The sequence below is a fragment of the Nycticebus coucang genome, chromosome 9 (assembly GCF_027406575.1).
Source record: "Nycticebus coucang isolate mNycCou1 chromosome 9, mNycCou1.pri, whole genome shotgun sequence".
Taxonomy (NCBI): domain Eukaryota; kingdom Metazoa; phylum Chordata; class Mammalia; order Primates; family Lorisidae; genus Nycticebus; species Nycticebus coucang.
In genome coordinates, this window is record NC_069788.1 from 100,337,452 (window position 1) to 100,357,979 (window position 20,528).

Below are 20,528 nucleotides of genomic sequence, written 5' to 3' on the forward strand. Positions count from 1 at the left end.
AGTATCCTTTCCCATTGTGTGGGTTGTCTCTTTGCTTTGGTTATTGTCTCCTTAGCTGTACAGAAGCTTTTCAGTTCAATGAAGTCCCATTTGTTTATTTTTGTTGTTGTTGCAATTGCCATGGCAGTCTTCTTCATGAAGTCTTTCCCCAGGCCAATATCTTCCAGTGTTTTTCCTATGATTTCTTGGAGGATTTTTATTGTTTCATGCCTTAAATTTAAGTCCTTTATCCATCTTGAATCAATTTTTGTGAGTGGGGAAAGGTGTGGGTCCAGTTTCAGTCTTTTACATGTAGACATCCAGTTCTCCCAACACCATTTATTGAATAGGGAGTCTTTCCCCCAAGGTATGTTCTTGTTTGGCTTATTGAAGATTAGGTGGTTGTAAAATGTTAGTTTCATTTCTCGGTTTTTAATTCGATTCCAAGTGTCTATGTCTCTGTTTTTGTGCCAGTACCATGCTGTCTTGAGCACTATGGCTTTGTAGTACAGAATAAAATCTGGTACGCTGATGCCCCCAGCTTTATTTTTGTTACAGAGAACTGCCTTAGCTATATGTGTTTTTTTCTGGTTCCATACAAAACGCAGAATCATTTTTTCCAAATCTTGAAAGTACAATGTTGGTATTTTGATAGGAATGGCATTGAATAGGTAGATTGCTTTGGGAAGTATAGACATTTTAACAATGTTGATTCTTCCCATCCATGAGCATGGTATGTTCTTCCATTTGTTAATATCCTCTGTATTTCCTTTCTGGGGATTTCATAGTTTTATTTATAGAGGTCCTTCACATCCTTCGTTAGGTATATTCCTAGGTATTTCATTTTCTTTAAAACTATGGTGAAGGGAGTTGTGTCCTTAATTAGCTTCTCATCTTGACTGTTATTGGTGTACACAAAGGCTACTGACTTGTGGACATTGATTTTATATCCTGAAACATTACTGTATTTTTTGATGACTTCTAGGAGTCTTGTGGTTGAGTCTTTGGGGTTCTCTAAGTATAAGATCATGTCGTCAGCAAAGAGGGAGAGTTTGACCTCCTCTGCTCCCATTTGGATTCCCTTTATTTCCTTGTCTTGCCTCATTGTATTGGCTAGAACTTTCAGCACTACGTTGAATAGTAAAGGTAACAGAAACAACCTTGTCCGGTTCCAGTTCTAAGAGGAAAAGCTTTCAGTTTTACTCCATTCAGTAAAATATTGGCTGTGGGTTTGTCATAGATAGCTTTAATCAGTTTTAGAAATGTGCCACCTATGCCTATACTCTTCAGTGTTCTAATTAGAAAAGGATGCTGGATTTTATCAAATGCTTTTTCTGCATCTATTGAGAGGATCATGTGATCTTTATTTTTGCCTCTGTTAATATGGTGGATAACGTTTATAGACTTGCGTATGTTAAACCAGCCTTGCATCCCTGGGATGAAGCCTACTTGATCATGATGAATGACTTTTTTGATGATAAGCTGTAATCTATTGGCTAGGATTTGGTTGAGAATTTTTCCATCTATATTCATGAGTGAGATTGGTCTGAAATTCTCCTTTTTGTTTGGGTCTTTTCCTGGTTTGGGGATCAGGGTGATGTTTGCTTCATAGAATGTGTTGGGGAGGATTCCTTCTTCCTCAGTTTTTTGGAATAATTTCTGCTGTACAGGAATCAGCTCTTCCTTGAAGGTTTGATAGAATTCTGGAGTGAAGCCATCTGGACCAGGGCATTTTTTGGTTGGAAGATTTTTTATTGTTTTTTTGATCTCAGTGCTTGAAATTGGTCTGTTCAGGAGCTCTATTTCTTCCTAGCTGACTCTAGTGAGAGAGTGTGATTCCAAATATTGATCCATTTCTTTCACATTGTCAAATTTTTGGGCATAGAGTTTCTGGTAGTATTCAGAGATGATCTCTTGTATCTCTGTGGGATCAGTTGTTATTTCCCCTTTATCATTTCTGATTGAGGTTACTAGAGATTTTACTTTTCTATTCCTCGTTAGTCTGGCCAATGGTTTATCTATTTTATTTATTTTTTCAAAAAACCAACTCCTTGTTTCATTAATTTTCTGAATGATTCTTTTGTTTTCAATTTCATTGATCTCTGATTTGATTTTGGATATTTCTTTTCTTCTACTGAGTTTAGGCTTAGATTGTTCTTCTTTTTCCAATTCCATAAGATCTCTTGTGAGATTGTTGATGTGCTCTCTTTCTGTTTTTCGAATGTAGGCATCTAAAGCGATGCATTTTCCTCTCAAAACTGCTTTTGCAGTATCCCACAGGTTTTGGTAGCTTGTGTCTTCATTGTTGTTATGCTCAAGGAAGTTAATGATTTCCTGTTTTATTTCTTCCTGCACCCATCTGTTATTCAACAGAAGATTGTTTAATTTCCATGCCTTTGTGTGGGGTCAAGCATTTTTGTTAGAGTTGAGTTCCACCTTTGGTGCCTTATGGTCTGAGAAGATACAAGGTAAAATTTCAATTCTTTTGATTCTGTTGATATTTGTTTTGTGTCCCAGGATATGATCAATTTTGGGGAATGTTCCATGGGGTGATGAGAAGAATGTATATTCTTTATCTTTGGGAAGGAGTGTTCTATATCCGTCTTTCAAGCACAGTTGTTCTAGGGTCTCATTTAAATCTCTTATATCCTTGTTTAATTTCTGTTTAGAGGATCTGTCCAGCTCTGTAAGAGGAGTGTTAAGGTCCCCTGTAATTATGGTATTATCAGATATCATATTGCTCAGACTGAGTAAGGTCTGTTTCAAGAATCTGGGAGCATTTAAATTGGGTGCATAAATATTTAGAATTGAAATGTCTTCTTGTTGTATTTTTCCCTTGACCAATATAAAGTGACCATCTTTGTCTTTTTTGACTTTAGTTGCTTTAAATCCACATGTATCTGAAAATAAGATTGGAACTCCTCTTTTCTTGTGAATGCCAGTTGCCTGAAAAATTGTCTTCCAACCCTTGACTCGGAGCTTTAATTTGTCTTTTGAAGCCAGGTGTGTTTCTTGCAGACAGCAAATGGATGGCTTGTGTTTTTTAATCCAGTCAACCAATCTATGTCTCTTCAGTGGGGAATTCAAGCCATTAACATTTATTGAGATAATTGATAAGTGTGGTAGTATTCTATTCGTCTTATTTTGTGAGAGTCCATTGCTTAGTTTTATCTTTTGCATCAGTGTGGAGGTTAGGTTCTGTCCTTTAATTTCTGAGTTCTTACTTTGCTGCTGATCCATTGTGGTGGTCAGTGTGCAGAACAGGTTGAAGTATTTCCTGTAGAGCTGGTCTTGTTGTGGCAAATTTCCTCAATGTTTGTATATCCCTAAATGATTTGATTTCTCCGTCAATTTTGAAGCTTATCTTAGCAGGGTGCAGAATTCTTGGCTGGAAATTGTTCTGTTTAAGTAGATAAAGGTAGATGACCATTGTCTTCTTGCTTGGAAAGTTTCATTAGAGAAGTCTGCGGTCACTCTGATGGATTTGCCCCTGTAGGTCAACTGGCGCTTACTCCTGGCAGCTTGCAGAATCTTTTCTTTTGTCTTGACTTTGGACAGGTTCATCACAATGTGTCTTGGAGAAGCTCGGTTAGAGTTGAGGCGACCTGGGGTCCGATATCCCTCTGAAAGCAGTGTGTCAGAATCTTTGGTGATATTTGGGAAATTTTCTTTTATAATATTCTCTAGTATGGCTTCCATTCCTCTGGGGCATTCTTCTTCCCCTTCTGGAATTCCTATAACTCGTATGTTGGAACGCTTCATAAAGTCCCATAATTCTGACAGTGAACGTTTTGCTTTCTCTCTCTTCTTTTCTGCTTCTTTTACTATCTGAGTTATCTCAAGAACTTTGTGTTCTACCTCTGAAATTCTTTCTTCTGCATGGTCTAACCTGTTGCTGATAGTTTCCATTGCATTTTTAAGTTCCCTAATTGACTGTTTCATTTCCTTCAGCTCTGCTATATCCTTTTTATATTCTTCATATCGTTCATCTCTTATTTGATTCTGTTTTTGAATTTCCTTTTGGTTATTTTCCACTTTATTAGCAATTTCCTTCATTGTTTCCATCATTTCTTTCATTGTTTTCAACATGTGTATTCTAAATTCCCTTTCTGTCATTCCTAACATTTCTTTATAGGTGGAATCCTCTGCAGTAGCCACCTTATGGTCCCTTGGCGGGGTTGTTCTAGACTGGTTCTTCATGTTGCCTGGAGTTTTCTGGTGATTCTTCCTCATGAGTGATTTCTTTTATCTGTTTCCTTGCCCTAATTTTCTTTTCACTTCCTCTTGCTCTTTAAGTTCTCGTGCTTGTGGACTAAGGTTTACAGGACCAGAAGGGTGAGAAGGTTGAAGAGCAAAAAAGGGATGAAAGAAAGGAGGACCGAGTGATAAGAAAAACAAAGAAAAATAGAGAAAGGAGAGGGGGTGGGTAAAAGGAATATTGACGAAAAGAAGAGAGGCACAGAAAGAGGGAGACAGAGCAATATAAGTGTACAGTAGGGTACTTTGACACAACCTTAAAAAAAAAACCCCACCTTCTGGGTGTGCCCAGTTGGGTGGTTCCCTTGAGGTCAGCATCTCTTTGCTAACCTGATCAGACACAGTACCCCACCTCCACCAAGTAGAGAGGAAAGACAAAAATGCTATAAATCAAACAAAAACAAGCAAACAGAAAACTTTACAGGATAAAATTGGGTGGAAAACCAAATATAGCAGTAGAAACACTAACAAAAATGAAGTTATAATTATTGAAATAGGCAGCAATGGGAAATTATAATTAAACTAGAAAAATTGAGAAAGAAAAAGGATCTGTATGGAAAAGGTTGAACTTCAAAAACAAAACAACATCAACAACATCAAAATAAACAAACAAACAAAAAAAACAACCAAACCAAAAAAAAAAAAAGAAACACAACCAAAAACAAAGCAGTATGTATATGTTATTGAATATTGTCTGGGCAACACGTGGTCTTCTATGGTATGAGATGTTAATCACAGTTCTGGTACAACTGGAGGCTGCTAGTTTCTGAAACCCCTGCAGGTAGACACCCTAAATCTCTCTTCAGCCCACTTAAAAGGCACTTTGAACTTGTTCACTTGCTGAGCAGAAGCTTTCACAGGGAAGTGCTTGTCGCTGGAATCACTGCTGAAGTGGCTATCCACTTACCCTGTGTGCCAAAACTGGTCTCCCTCTGCCCCCAAGGGTTAGGGCTGCAAGGCGGCTCAGACCCCGCCCTTAGGCTACTTGGTCCCTGGGTTACCAGCTCCCACCCAATTCTAGCTCTGCGACCCTGAGGGCGGAGCTTGCCGGGGGGCAGATCGCTCACAATGGCTGCCTGTGACCCAGAGCCAAACACTATTAGCTCCGTCTGGCTCAGTGGCTCAGTCTGGGGCCCTAGACAAAGGCCAAAGTTCTCCACACTCCCGCTCAGGCTCTCCCCAAGGCAGTTCAGCTGAGTGCCAAGTCCAAAGACACCAAAACAGTTCACAGGTAAGGCCTTTCTGGTTTGCAGTCTCGCTGCTACTGAACTTACAGTTACAGGCGGGTTTAGATGGATTGAACACCCGTGACCATTTGCCGGTTTTTCACTGTTTTAGTCCTCCTCTTGGGGTCCAGAAGTCTCTCGCTGACTTCCTGTATCCTCTCAGGGGTGATGATAGGCAGATCCCACCAGCCAGAGATGCCTGGAGTCCTATCTCCCCAGACTCACGGTGCCCAGATACAAGGAAGCTGTTACTCGGCTGCCATCTTGCTCTGCCTCTCAGTCTAATCCATTTTTATTTAAAATATCAGAAGGGGATTACTGCTTGCACTATTTATTTTCTACATGCCATATATATTTTTGTCCCTTATTTTTTGTATTATTGTCTCCTTTTTTGTTTACCTGATTATTGTAGTGAAAGGTTTAAAATTACTTCTTATTTTATTTTTGTAAATTCCATATTTTTCCTTGTAGTTACCATGAGAATTACTTTTAACATTCTCAATTTGTGTAACTTGAAATTTATTTATACAAGTTTAGGTTTTAAAATATGCAAAAACTCCCCTCCTTGACAGCTCCATCCCCATGGCTTTCAGTTATTGATGTTACAAAATTATATCTTTATACATTGTATGTACAAAATAATAGAACTATTAATTCTTTTAAATGTGTGTCTTCAATTATGTAGACAATAAAGTGTAAAGATACATACCAATTACTGAGAGGTCAAAGACTGAAAATAAAAGATTATTCCTAAATGTGAATGAAAGGAAACTGAGTCCAGGTTCAGTGTGGGCAACATTTTAGCCTTTATTTCCACCCGGGTGCGGGTAAGATGAGCTAGAGAAGGAAGTCAGCATGTGGGTTAAGTGGAGGGTAGTTTTAAAGGTCAGAAGGGTGGGGGATGGCACATTATCTTTCCTGGGTGGGACATCCATTGGAAGGGTCAGGGTGAGCACATTCTATTTGGGTGGGTCCCTCCATTTTACTCTATGAATTACAATAACACTAGTTTTGATTCAAATAATTTTTAATGTATTAGTTTCTTTAATTTTGTAGAAAACAAGAAGTGAAAATACAAATTATTGTTAAAATAATAATAGATTTTATAATAACCCATGTATTACCTTTATATTTATTTCTTCATCTGTCTTCAAGTTACTGTCTAGTGTCTATTAATTTTACCTACCAAGAATCCCTGAAGCATTTCTTGCAAGACAGGTCTAGTGGTAACAAAGTCTCTCAGCTTTTGTTTATCTGATAATGTCTTAACTGCCCCCAAAGAATTCATCTAGAGAATTATTTTCTTAATTTTTGGTCAGTTAATTTATATACCACTGAGGTTTTATTTGTTGTTTTTTGTTTGTTTTTTGTGTTTGTTTCTGGAGATTAATTTTGCTCCTGTGATTAGGCTGTTTGTCCACTTCTTCAAGTTTCTTACATCTTTGTGTTGACATCCATACAGCAGAAAAAGTTGCCACCCCTCTTAGTCCTGATGAATTGTCTTCATACAGGGAGGATTTTTCAGCATGGCTTGATAATTTGAGGTTATCTTAAGCCTTTCCTGTGTGTCTTCTCTTGACGTGGGTGTATATTACTAATTAGAAGGATCTGCCGGTTTGCCTATTTTCCCACCCCAGAGCTTGGAATCTCTTATTCTCTCTGTGGTCTGTTTGCTATCCCTTGGGTCTATTGAAGAAGTAGCTGCATTTGTATTGTTCCCACTGTCCTGTAAGAACCTAGATAGAATACACCAGGTCATGACACTTCTCCAAGACAAAAGATGCAAGCCAGTCTCTAGGAAGATAACCCCAGAAGTCAGAATACTGAAAACATCATTGAGCATTCCCCCCCCTCCCCAAGAGAAACCAGGAAGTGAAGTTCCCTCTTCTTTATTTGGTCCTTTGCCAAGAGAGGGACTATGAGAAGAAAGTGCCACAAAATTTGTCTCCTGGCTTTGATGCAGGCTGTTTTTTAACTGTATTTCTCACAAAGGGAATGGGCCCATGTATTGTTGTTGAATTGGGGGGATATAGTCAAAGGAGTTTCTGGGGCTTCTTATTTTTGACATCTTTCTGACGTCTCCCTCACGATTACTGTTATATTTTCATTTCTAGCCCTATACTAAAACTGTCCTGTTAACTAAGGACAGCCAACTCTTTAGAGAAAAACATCTCTAAGTTCCTTAAATAAGATCATGGAATATAACTTCTTCAAGAATATTATGAGTCAGTGTTGTTATAATGCTACATAGGTATTCTTAATAATCACTTTGCTGCACAAATTGTATAAAGAAATACACAAGGCTTGTGGAAAAAAATGGAATTGAGGAATAGCCCTCAAAAACATCAACAGTGGCACATTAAAAGCAAAAACTTTAAAAAATGATAGGGAACACATATTAAATAATTAAGTAATACTTAATTAGTAAAATAAACATTGAATTTTACTTTGGGAAAAAACCCTAAGTTTGTTTATAAAAATCAATGTGGAAGGGGTTGCATCTTATAGGTTATTATCTGAAATTGTGTGGAAATTCATGACACCAGATGTGGATCAGTGTGTCTAACACCTAGGTAAAGTAAGGTAGCTGGTAGAGGTTTGTGGTGTGTGGATTTTGGGTATTCTCACCAGCTCAGATGAATTGAGGACAGTTTTCTGTATTCACCAAGTGTCTGTAAGGATGAATTGCACATAAGCAAACATGAAATTTCTGTTATGCTCAAATCGTTCCCTAATATGTCAACCATGTTAGAGTAAAATCTCTTTTAAAACATGGTTCTGTCAGAACCATGCTACAATCATTTCATACATTAGATTTCTGAAAAATGAACAGTTTGACTATTTCTACATTGATTCACTTTTCTGATGTTCTGAAAAAGTCCCTGCACTGGGCTTACATAAAAGAATGTTTAGCACTGAGACTTTGACTAAGATGGATTTAAATTTGAATCTTAACTTTCTATGTCAGATTATAAATAAACATCCTTGACCTTTGAAAATTATATTTCTTAAATCCGTGAAACAAAGATTAAAATTCTACCTTATAAGTTAATATAAAGGTTAAAAGATAAAATATATTCAAATTCCTTAGAAAGTGGATTTTACATATAAAGTACTCAAGAATGATTGTTGCTTTGCATTAATTTTATTAATTATAAAATACACTATTGTGTTATATACATATATGTTGTCTTTCTTGCTATTTTCATTATTATTTGACTACAAATCTTAGTGAATATTTTATAATGAATCCTTTTAAAGTTCACGTAAGTATATTATATTCATATATATTTCTTATTTCTTTTATATATTTAGTTTACAATTAATCATGTATAATTTTAGAATATATACCAGTATTTAGGCTTGTCAAACACGAATGGATACTCAATATTTTTGTTTGGGGATTTTATTCTCTCTTTTCATCTTCTTCTCCTTCCCCTCTTCCTTCTTCCTCTTCCTTTTCCTCCTTCCTCTTCCTCTTCCTCCTCCTCCTGTTCTTCTTGTTCCAGGGTGGGGGTCAGGGAATGAAAGTTTGTAGTAATTATTAACAGTGTGCAGACTATGGTTATTGTAACATGAGATTCATAAACTTATTGGCTTTAACGTCATGGAGGTGAGGAAAGAAATTTCCTCCACAGAAGTGGTTTGAAATTAATCCTGAATGGCAGCTTGAGGAATGTTTAAATTATTTTGGGTGTCCATTTTCATGGGTCTGCTGATGATCTCAGAGAAGGACAAAAATCACACCATTAGAATATGACATGAAAGGGGAGCTAATAGATGTACCAGAAAGGCTGGAATATGGACTTTCATATTTCCCCAAGAAGAGGACAAGTTTCCTCTGAGAATTGTTCTAATATGGTAGAAAACATTGTATCTATTATACGTAGATAGATAAACCTCTGACAAGTTCAAATAGTTAAATAGTTGTTAATATCATATCTATTTTTCCTTCTTATCTTTTTTCTCTCCCTCTTTTCCACCCTCCTTCTTTTCTTTGCTCCCTTTCTTCCTCCCTCCTTCTCTCTTTCTTTCTTTCTTTCTTTCTTTCTTTCTTTCTCTCTCTCTCTCTCTCTCTCTCTTTCTTTCTTTCTCTCTCTTTCTTTCTTTCTTCTCTCTCTTTTCTTTTTATTTCTGTATCTCTCCTTTTCTTTTCTTTCCTCCCCCACTTTCTTATAATTTTAGTGAATTTTTCCCCAATCTACATAACCTTCTAGTAGGAGGTGGAAATGTCAATGTGCAACTTAAGGTCCCATATTAATTAGTTCGATGTAAGCATTCCAATTTGTATATAAAATCAGCACATTGTACCCCATAAATGCATTAACATATACATGATCTATGTGGTTATTTCAAAAAAGAAAACTTAAGGTCCCTAAACACACAAGCCTTATTATCTCATAGAGGAAACAAACATATATCAAGATATCATAATTATTATAATATGGGTGAATAGCAGAAGTATATGCATTGTACTAAAGTGTCACAGAAAAAAGAAGAAGCAACCTGACTGGAATAGTAAAAAAATTTCCGAAAGCATACTTATTAAGTATGTTTGTAAAGAATATATAAGGGACAAAGGAAATAGAAAATAATTGCAGATAGAAGGGTCAGAACATCACAGCATGGTGAATCAGCTGTTTCTTATCAGTGAAGAACCAGTGTGGAGAGTGGAAGGTGACACTGGAGTGGGGGCACCATCTCTTTTTAAGGCTTTGGCAGAAAAGTTGATGAAGGTGCACCAAGCTTTTCTTATTGAATTTTACTCCATGTAGATTGGAATTCAACACTGAAAATCACATTTATGCATGGCAGAAGTATATGGGAAAGAACTGTTGGGAATATTTTTCTTGTGTGTGTGTGTTCTTTAACGAAACAGTGAAAAATAAATTCTGAAAATGAGAAGAATCATGATCCACTCAGTGGTTGGAACAATCATACCTGGAAAAAAGTAAGGCATAGGAGTAGTATGGTACTTAATGGAGGCATATCCAAAGGAAAAGGAAGTGAAACTTCTATCAAGGCCAAAACCCATTTGCATTAGCCACCCTGTTCTACTTGGCAAAACAGTTTTCTAAGCTAAAATCTAGGATGCTTTTATTTTGGGGACTTTTTTAAGGCTTACTAACTTCAACATTGTCTGATACCCCAACACTTGATTCTTTCTGTTCGTGACCAATAGTAGATAGGTTTGATTACTTAATTTTTCTTGGTCTCCCAACTGTATGCCTTTTCTTCTCTTTTCTTTTTTCCTGAGCTTGTCTTCTCTGTCCATATGTTAAATATTCAGGAACTTCACCAGTATTAGAAAATAATAATGATTTTAAAAACCTTTTATGTGACCATGCTGCCTATTTCATGTAACATGTAATTTCCACCCTTCATTTCACTGCCATTTTTTTCGTAATTAATCACTCTCACCTCATCTAACTCCTATCCATTCAGGGCCACCTTTAAATTCATATTGTCTATATTCTATGCACATCATTCTTCTGAAAAGGATCCTGTAGAGACCTCAATTGGCTTTCTTCTTGCTAATTTCAGTGACCTTATCCCCCTTTCTCTTCAGAATCTCTGATGTATTTCCCTTCACTCAACCATATTTCTTCCTTGACATGTCTAACACCGTTATACACTGCATTTCATTATTCCCCTCTGACCGCTGGCTTAGTTTAAACACTGTCTCTTTTTGACAAACTCTGCTCTATACATCAAAATTCATCCATTTCATATGTCCAAATGTTTCAAATATACAGTTAATATCCACTGTACCCGTGAATTTTACATTTGAAGATTATGCCCACTGCAGATAAAATATAAAAATGAATGACCAGAAAAAATGAATGGTTGCATCTATACTGAGCATGTACAGATTTTTCTTCATGTAATCATCCCCTAAATTATAGAGTACAACAACCACTTAAAAAGCACTCACATTGTATTAGGGAGTTAATGGCAAATACTATGTCATTTTATACTATGTATAAGGGACTTAACTGTCTGTTTTGGAATCCATGTGGGTCCTGGAAAAGATCCTCCATGCATACTGTGGGAAAACTATGATGTTAAATCCCCAAACTAGATTGTTAGATGAAATTTTGATATTGAAGGAATATCTGAGGTTTTTAACATATTTTTAAATGTGAAAGTCTGAGTGAAGTATTTGCAAATTTTAGTGAAGAAAAATGGTGTATCTTATCATAAATATCACCAACTATCAAATTATTTGCAGGGTTGTCAGGGGGTTTATATTGCCTGAGTTAATGTTTGGCAAATGATTGAGCCAATGCTTGATACACATTTGGTTCATTAATTTTCAAGTGTTAATAACTGATATTTGTTAACTAAATGTGGACGGGACTAGAAATGATATAAAGTCTTGTCCTTAAATTTTAATTAAACATCTTACTCTTTTTTTGTTTCACAAACATGAACTTTGTAATATCCAGGATACAAGCAACAACTACTCAATACATGTAAAGCCTAGAAAATATAACCAAGAGAAAAGACTCAAGATCAAACCCATGATGGTGAAATTAATATTGATTGTACCACAATAAACACACAATTGCAGCTATCTTTTTGATATAATGAATTCCTTTCCTTCGAGTAGATGCCCACTAGTGGTATTGTGGAAGAGATGACATATAAATCTGTAATTTGAGTTCTTTGACAAATCTCCATGCTGTTTTCTATCTAGGCTGTACTAAGTGACATTCCAACCAACAGTGTGTAAGTATTCCCTTTTCACTGCATCCACACACACATGTCTTTTTTTTCTTTACAATTTAATAAGGACCATTCTGAGAGAGCTAAGGGGATATCATTTGGGATTTAAGTTAAAAATCCCTGAATGCTGCACATTTTCTTCCATATTTTTATTGGCTGTTTATATTTTTCTTTAAAAATGTCTTTCTTTTCATGTCTTTTTCCTACTTTTTGTTGGAGTTGTTTCTTTTTATCCTGCTGATATGTTTGAGTTCCTTGTAGATTCTGCATATCTGTCTTTTGTCAAGTATAGAGTTTGCATTTTTTCCCAACCTGTAGTTTGTTTTACCATTCTGTTTTTCCTTTGCTGTGTAGAAGCTTTTCAGTTGAATTATGTCCCATTTATTTATTTATATTTTTGTTGCCTTTACTTTGGGCTCTTTATTCTTTGCCTAGGTGAATATCCGGAAGAACTTCTCAAAGGTTTTCTTCTAATACTTTTACTATTTCATGGTTTACCTTTAAATCTTCATCCCATCTTGAATTAATTTTTGTATATGGTGTTAAATAAGAACACAATTTCATTCTCTGTGTATGACTATTTAACTTTTCTGAAACAATTCCTTGAATTGTTTCCCCAGTGTATGTTTTTGTCTGCTTTGTTGAACATCAGTTAGTTGTAGTTACTTGGCTTTATTTCTTGGTTCCTTATTTTGTTCCAGTCATCGATGTGTTACTTTTATGTCAGTACTTTGCTGTTTTGGTTACAAATTTGTAGTATGATTTAAAAATAGGCAATGTGATACCTGCAGATTTATTCTTTTCCTATTTGGGTTCTTTTTAGTTACATATTAATTTTTGTATTTTTTTTTAATATGGTTAAATATGGCATTGGTGTTTTTACAGGAATTGCATTGAATCTGTATAGTGGTTTGGCAGTATGGTCTTTTTCACAGCATTGATTTATCCAGTCCATGAGACTGGAATGTTTTTCAATATGTTTTTCTATATTGAAAATTTCTCTCATTAGTGCTTTATGGTTCCTATTATAGAAATCTTTCACTTCTTTGGTTATGTATATGCCTAAATATTTCTTTATTTTCTCAACTATTGTAAATAGGTTTGAGTTCTTGATTTGATTCTCAGCTTGGTCTTATTGGTATATAGCATTGCTACTGATTTGCGTATGTTGATTTTGTAATCTGAGACTTTACTGAATTCATCTCTCAGTTCTAAGAGTCTTGTGGAAGAGTCTATAGGGGTTTAGGCATATGACCACATCATCTGCAGCCAGAGATAGTTTGACTTCCTCTTTTTCAATAATGATGCCCTATATTATATATATATATTTTTTTTTTTGCCTGATTGCTCTACCTAGAACCTTGAGTACCATGTTAAATAAAAGTGGTGAATATGGGCATCCTTGTCTTCTTCCACTTTTTAGGGATAATACTTTCACGTTTTACCCATTCAATATGATGTTGGCTGTGGGATTGTCACCTGTGTTTTTTATTATTTGAGGTATGTTCCCTCTATGCCTAGTTTGTTGAAGGTTTTTATCAAGAGGAGATACTGGATTTTATGAAAAAAATATTTTTCTGCAACTTTTGAAATGAATATAGAGATTTTGCTTTTCTTTTGTTTATGTAGTGTATTACATTTATTGACCTCTGTAAGTTAAACTGTCCTTACATCCCCGGGATAAAAAGACCATTTGACGGTTATGAATTATTTTTTGAATATACTGTTGAACTCTATTTACTAGTATTCTGTTGAGGATTTTTCCATCTATGTCTCTCAAGGATATTGGTCCATACTTTTGTTGTTGTTGTTGTCTCCTTTCATGGCTTTCATATTAGGATAATTCTGGCTCTATAGAATGAGTTATGGAGGATTATCTTCTCAACTTTTTAGGCAGTTTTTTGTTTTGCTTTGTTTTTTTGTAACTGATTCAACCACATTGTTTATTATTAGTTCATTCGAGGTTTTTATTTTCTTTCTGATTGAAACTTGGGAGTTGGATGTTTAAAGGAATTTATCCATTTTCTCTACATTTTCCAGTTTGCATACATGTTTTTATAGTAATCTCAGATCATCTTAGATATTCTGTAGTATCAATTGTAATCTGTCCTTTTCTTATAGCTAATTGAGCATATTTGAATTTTCTCTCTCTCTTTTTCTGTTTGTGTAGCTAGTGCCTATCATTTTGTTTACCTTTCCAAAGAACCAACTTGCCATTTTTTTGATCCATTGCATTGTTTTTGATTTAAATTTTGTTTCATTCTGCTCTGAAATTGTTGTTTTTATTCTCTCCCTGATGGCTTTGGGTTTGGTTTCTTGAGGTGTGATATTAAGTTGTCAATTTATAATCTTCCTGTCATTTCAATTTAGACATTTAGTACTATCAACTTCCCTCTTAGGATAGCTTTTACTGTGTCTCAAAAGTTTTGGTACCTTATGTCACAGCTATACATTTCAAACAATTTTAAAAATTTTGTCTTGGTTTTGTTATTAACCTAAAGATCAAAATATCATTCAGGAGTCACATCTTTTATTTCCAAGTATTTGCACAGTTTTGAGATTTCATCTTAGAATTGATTTGTTGTTTTACTTAACTGTGGTCTGGAAAGATGCTTCATATGATTTTTATTTTTACAAATTCATGGAGACTGGTTATATTGCCTATAATATGTTCTTTCTTAGTGAATGTTCCATGTACTGATGCAGAAAGAATTATTTTCTGCACATTTTTTGGTTAAATATTCTATAAGTGTCTGTTATTTTTATTTATTCCAAAGTCAAGTTTAAGTTTAGTGTGTCTTTATTGACTTCTAGCCAGATCTTTTTAGTGCTGTCAGTGTTGAAGTCCCCCACTACTCATGTTTTGTTATTTATTTCTTGCTTAGATCTGGTAGTATTTGTTATATGCATCTGGGTGTTTTTGTTTTAAGTGCATATGTATTTAGGATTTTATATCTCTTGCTGAATTGGTACCCTAATCATTATATATGATCTTCTTTGTTTATTTTTATGGTTGTTGATTTAAAGTTTGTTTTTTCTGATGTTTTTGGTTTCCATTCTCCTGGAATTTTCATTTTAAACCTTCTACCTTGAGTCAAAAGACCCTTTCAGAGTTAATTTGGTTTCTTTAAGACAACTGATATTTGGTTGTATTTTCATTTTCTCTGAAAATCTGTATCTATCAAGTGGGGTGTCAGGCCATTTACATTCAGTTATTATTGACATATGAAGTACTGTTCCAGTCATCGTGTTGTTTGTTACCTAGGTGCTTTGTATTCTTCGATGTGTTACTGTTTTTAAATCTTTATTTTATATTTTCCAGTAATTATACTTTCTAGTGATTCTATACTGGTGAAGATCAACCACTCAGCCTCATCAGAGTTTGATGTTTAGAACTCATTTGAGTATTTCTTGTACATCCAATCTATTGGTGGCAAATTGCCTTAGTATTTTTTTCTGGGTGGGGGAGCTGGAAAATAATTTATTTCTACTTCACTTATAAAACTTAGTTTTGAAGAATATAAAATTCTTAGCTGAGAACTATTCTGTTTACAAAGAACCCCAATCCTTTCTGGCTTCTAAAGTTTTCTACTCAGAAGTCTGCTATTAGTCTGGTAAGTTTTCTTTATAAATTACTTGATGTTTTTGTATCATGGACTTTAGAAAATATATTAAATGTTGCATGAATTTTTGTGTTATCCTTATACAAGAGCCATGCTTATCTTCTCTGTATCATTCCAATATTAGCAGATGTGGTGCCTAAGTGAGCATTAAACCTCTTTTTCTTACCACATGCTGATTTAGTATTGAAAAATTTCCTCATTTGCTTTTTATAATATTATTTATTAATATTACAATTTTTGGTGTGCAAGCTTTTCTGCTAACAATATAACTCTGACTTCTTTCTAGTCTACATAAAAGATACACTTTTACTTTATTAATTTAAGAATGCACTAAACCATGTATTTAAACACATGCCAACTCTTTCTATGATAAACTAGTTCTTCACATTTTAAATCCAATTGCGTCATTTTGTTTTTTTAATGCTTTTGTATTATTAGTCAATCTTTGCAAATGGTTTACATTTGGAGAGTATATTATTTCTAGCCATTAATAAAAGATTGATTTAGTTTTTGTAGGATATATTTTATTTATAAATATTGAACATATTAGTACCAACACAAAACTTAAATTTATTGGATAGTTCTTTGATGTGAATATATTTTTCCCTTTTGACACTTGTGTTGAAATTTGATTTCCAAGTGGTAGTGGTAGGAGGTGGAGCCTAAGGGATGACATTTGAGTCATGAGGGCAGATATCTTAAAAAATAAGATAAAATAAATTAATGCTGTTTCTTGGGATTGAGTCCTCATTCTCCCTTGGGACTAAATTAGTTATGACACGAGTGGGTTGTTACAAAGCAAGTTTCCTCCTGTTTTTTCTTTCTATTGGCACACACCCAACTCACCTTTCTGATTATTTGCTGTTTTGATACAACACATGGCCTTTACTCAAAGTCCTTGATGCAACACAAGGCCCTTACTTAAAGAGAATTCTGCTGTTATGTTCTTGGATTTTTCAGCCACCAGAATCATGAAATGTGATTCTTATGGATTATCCAGAGTCATAGACTCTGTTTAGCAATACTAAATTAATTAATACACATAAATTGGTATATCATTTCTTTTTAAAATAGTAGAATAATTGTAGTCAGGGCTCATTACAAACCAATTGTTAAATTGTAGATCCTTTATTTACTTACTTTTCATAATAACTTGATAACTTTTTATTCTTCATTAAAGCTTTATCTTTATCTCTCTTCACACCTGGATTACAGAGATTACCTCAGAGATTGTAGGATTGTTTTCAAATTACTGCAATAAAGTAAATATCACAATGATGTGGATTATGGAGACATTTTTGGTTTCCTAGAGCATATCTGATTTATGTTTATTTTCTACTATAATCTATGAAGTGTATAATAACATTATTTAAAAAAAGTACACACCTTAAATAAAGAATTTATTGTTAAAAATGCTAATGAATGAGCATATACTCTTGGGTAAATTATGTGCTGACAGACTTGCTCAATATAGGGTTGCCACAAACATTTAATGTGTAAAAATCACAGTATCTGTGAAACACAATAAAGGTAAACACAATAAAATAAGGCATGCCAGTGTTTCTGTGTGTTACATCTCAAACATTCCCTTCTTGTATCTTTATCCCATATTACTCCACAGTATCATGGACAGTTGTGAGCACCACTCAGTAATAGTGGGATGGAAGGACTGAAAACTAACTGATCCAGTAAATCATAGATAAAGATCATGAATATACTAAACCAACTATCCCTCAAATAAGAAATAAAGAAAACCAATGACTTTTATTCTGGGAAAGAAAAGTAGGAAAAACCCATAATAACTGCTATTTTTAGAGGAGAAAAAGTTTGGGTTTATTTTATGCTGTTCCAGAGTACAGAAATGAAAATAATGGAAAATAAGGAATCCTCAAAACTCATAACTAAAAGCAGAATAAAATACATTCTTTGAAAAAAAAAACAATAAATTCAACTGGAATTGGAATCACAATTTATCGGTGATGCTATATAAATTGTTTATGAAAATTTTTAGCAAGCACTTTCAAAGTAACATTCAAAATATCTAAGACACAATTACTCTTGAAGTACTGCTTTAAGTATATCATTTTTCTTCATATAAGACCTTCAATTTGAGAATGTAATTGTTAATATAACAGGCATCTGAATGACTTAAAATCTCTAAATTATAATCCCCTACTAGTATTCACAATAGGTAATTTTGAACCTGACAATTTTGAACCTTTAATATAAATGAAATCTTGTATATATATTCTATTCCTTCTGAACAAATCTGTATGTGGAAATCAGTACGTGTGTGTGTGTTCCCAAAAATACCATTATACAATTTCTGTGACTGGTAGTGGATTAGAGAGTTAAAGGCATTTTTCATCACTTAAAATTCAATATTAGCATCTCTACTGCTAAAACTTTTGAACTTGTCACTGACTAACTTGAGTCAATTTTTTATTATTATTGTTGGGAATTCATTGAGGGTACAAAGAACCAGGTTACATTGATTGCATTTGTTAGGTAAAGTCCCTCTTATAATTGTGGTCTGTCCCCAAGAGCTGTGTGACACACCATCATCCCTCATCCTCTCCCTTCTTCTCTCTCCCTGGACCCCTACCCCCACCCACCACGTACTAGGTCATTAATTGTCCTCATATCAGAATTGAATACATAGGATTATTGCTTCTTCATTCTTGTGATGCTTTACTAAGAATAATGTGTTCCACTTCCATCCTTAATACAAACGATGTAAAGTCTCCATCTTTTTTAATGGCTGAATAGTATTACCTTGTGTACATAGACCACAGCTTATTAATCCATTCCTGGGTTGGTGGGCATTTAAACTGTTTTCACATTTTGGCGATTATAAATTGAGCTGCAAGAAACAGTCTAGTGCAGCCGTCCTTATGGTAAAAGAATTTTTTTTTTTTTTTTTTTTCTGGGTAGATGGCCAGTAATGGGATTGCAGGATCAAATGGGAGGTCTAGTTTGAGTTCTTTGAGGATTCTCCATACTTCCTTCCAAAAAAGGTTGTATTAGTTTGCAGTTTTTCCAGCAGTGTAAAAGTGTTCCCTTTTCTCCACATCCACGCCAGAATCTGCAGTTTTGAGATTTTGTGATGTGGGACATTCTCGCTGGGGGTAAGTGGTATCTCAGGGTATTTTTGATATGCATTTCTTTGATAATTATTGACGATAAGCATTTTTTCATATGTTTGTTAGCCATTCATCTATCTTCTTTAGGGAAGTTTCTATTTATTTCTCTTGCCTATTGATTTAAGGGATTGTTGGCTCTTTTTATGTTGATTAATTTGAGTTCTTTGTAGATCCTAGTTATCAAGCTTTTGTCCAATTAATAATATGAAAATATCCTCTCCTATTGTGTAGGTTGTCTATTTGCTTTTGTTGTTGTCTCCTTAGATGTACAGAAGCTATTCAGTTTAATTAAGGCCCATTTGTTTATTTTTGTTGTTGTTGCAATGGCCATGAAAGTCTTCTTCACAAAGTCTTTTCCCGGGATGATATGTTCAAGTGTTTTCGCCACACTTTCTTTGAGGATTTTTATTGTTTCATGCCTTACATTTAGATCTTTTATCTAACTTGAGTCAATTTTTGTGAGTGGAGAAAGGTGCATGTCCAGTTTCTGTTTTTTACATGTGGATATCCAGTTCTCCCAGCACCATTTATTGAATAGGGATTCTTTCCCCCAGGGTGTGTTCTTGTTTAGTTTATCAAAGATTAGCTGGGTATAAGATGTTAGTTTCATCTCATGGTTTTGTATGCAGTTCCAAATGTCTATGTGTCACTGTGAATTTTTAATGGCCAACTTACTTTTCAATATCGAGCCTCCTGTCATTTTACTCACCACCTCCCCCCTTTTTTTTCTTCATTCACAGGGGTTTTATTGAAGTCTGTCACCTCACTACATTATGAATAGCAATTTATCTTTTTGCTCACTACTCAAAACTTGGGTAACTACACACTTAAATCTCATTAATATATAGTACTAAATACAAGCCATGTAATTTAGGTCTCCAATTTTCCCAACAATCTTTCAAATTTCACTCTTTCAATCTCTTCCCTTCTCAACACTCTATGTAATTGAGAGGGAATTATATAATTATTTCATGTGACAGTATATAAATCAAGGTGGAGAATCTTTTCATGTTGTATGGCCACATTAATTTAGTTAAAATCAAGTAAGGCCACATTCAAGAAATTTCAATTAGATATGCTTAAAAATCTACATTATTTTGTAAAAAAAAACTAAAACTATTTTTTAATTTTAAAGTTAACTAGCCTTTAATGACTTTTTTGTGTCTACTTTTTGTTGGAAAGCATTTGAATATTTTGTTGCATCTTTGAGTTCTAAAGTTTCGGTTAATCCTCTAGAAGAGTATCAGTCATTTCTGAATTTAAGGGCATTTTGATTTGAGTTAAATAGGAGAATGTAGATTTGTAGCAATAAGTGATTGAAAATCTAGAAAGCATTTTGGGCATATGTTGCCAAAAGTTTGTGTATTCTACTGCATTTTCCCATATTTCAATTAGATATTTCCTGGAATCAAACAATGACTTTAAAATGCCATTGCCTGAGGGCTTACTCAATTTAATCTACATTTCTCTATGTGTCTTGTGATATTAACTAGGTGATGCTGAAATGATAATTTGAGTATGATGTCTTGATTCTCAAAGTCAGTGAACTTTTTATTATATTTTCTAATTAA

At 34.4% G+C, this 20,528-nt stretch overlaps 1 non-coding gene across 1 annotated transcript; it reads right to left on the reverse strand.

Moving 5' to 3' along the window:
- Window positions 1-15,855: 15,855 nt before the first annotated feature.
- On the reverse strand, window positions 15,856-15,962 carry LOC128595091 (U6 spliceosomal RNA). The gene has a single exon (XR_008382777.1). It is a non-coding gene; the product is annotated as a U6 spliceosomal RNA (small nuclear RNA).
- Window positions 15,963-20,528: the final 4,566 nt, after the last annotated feature.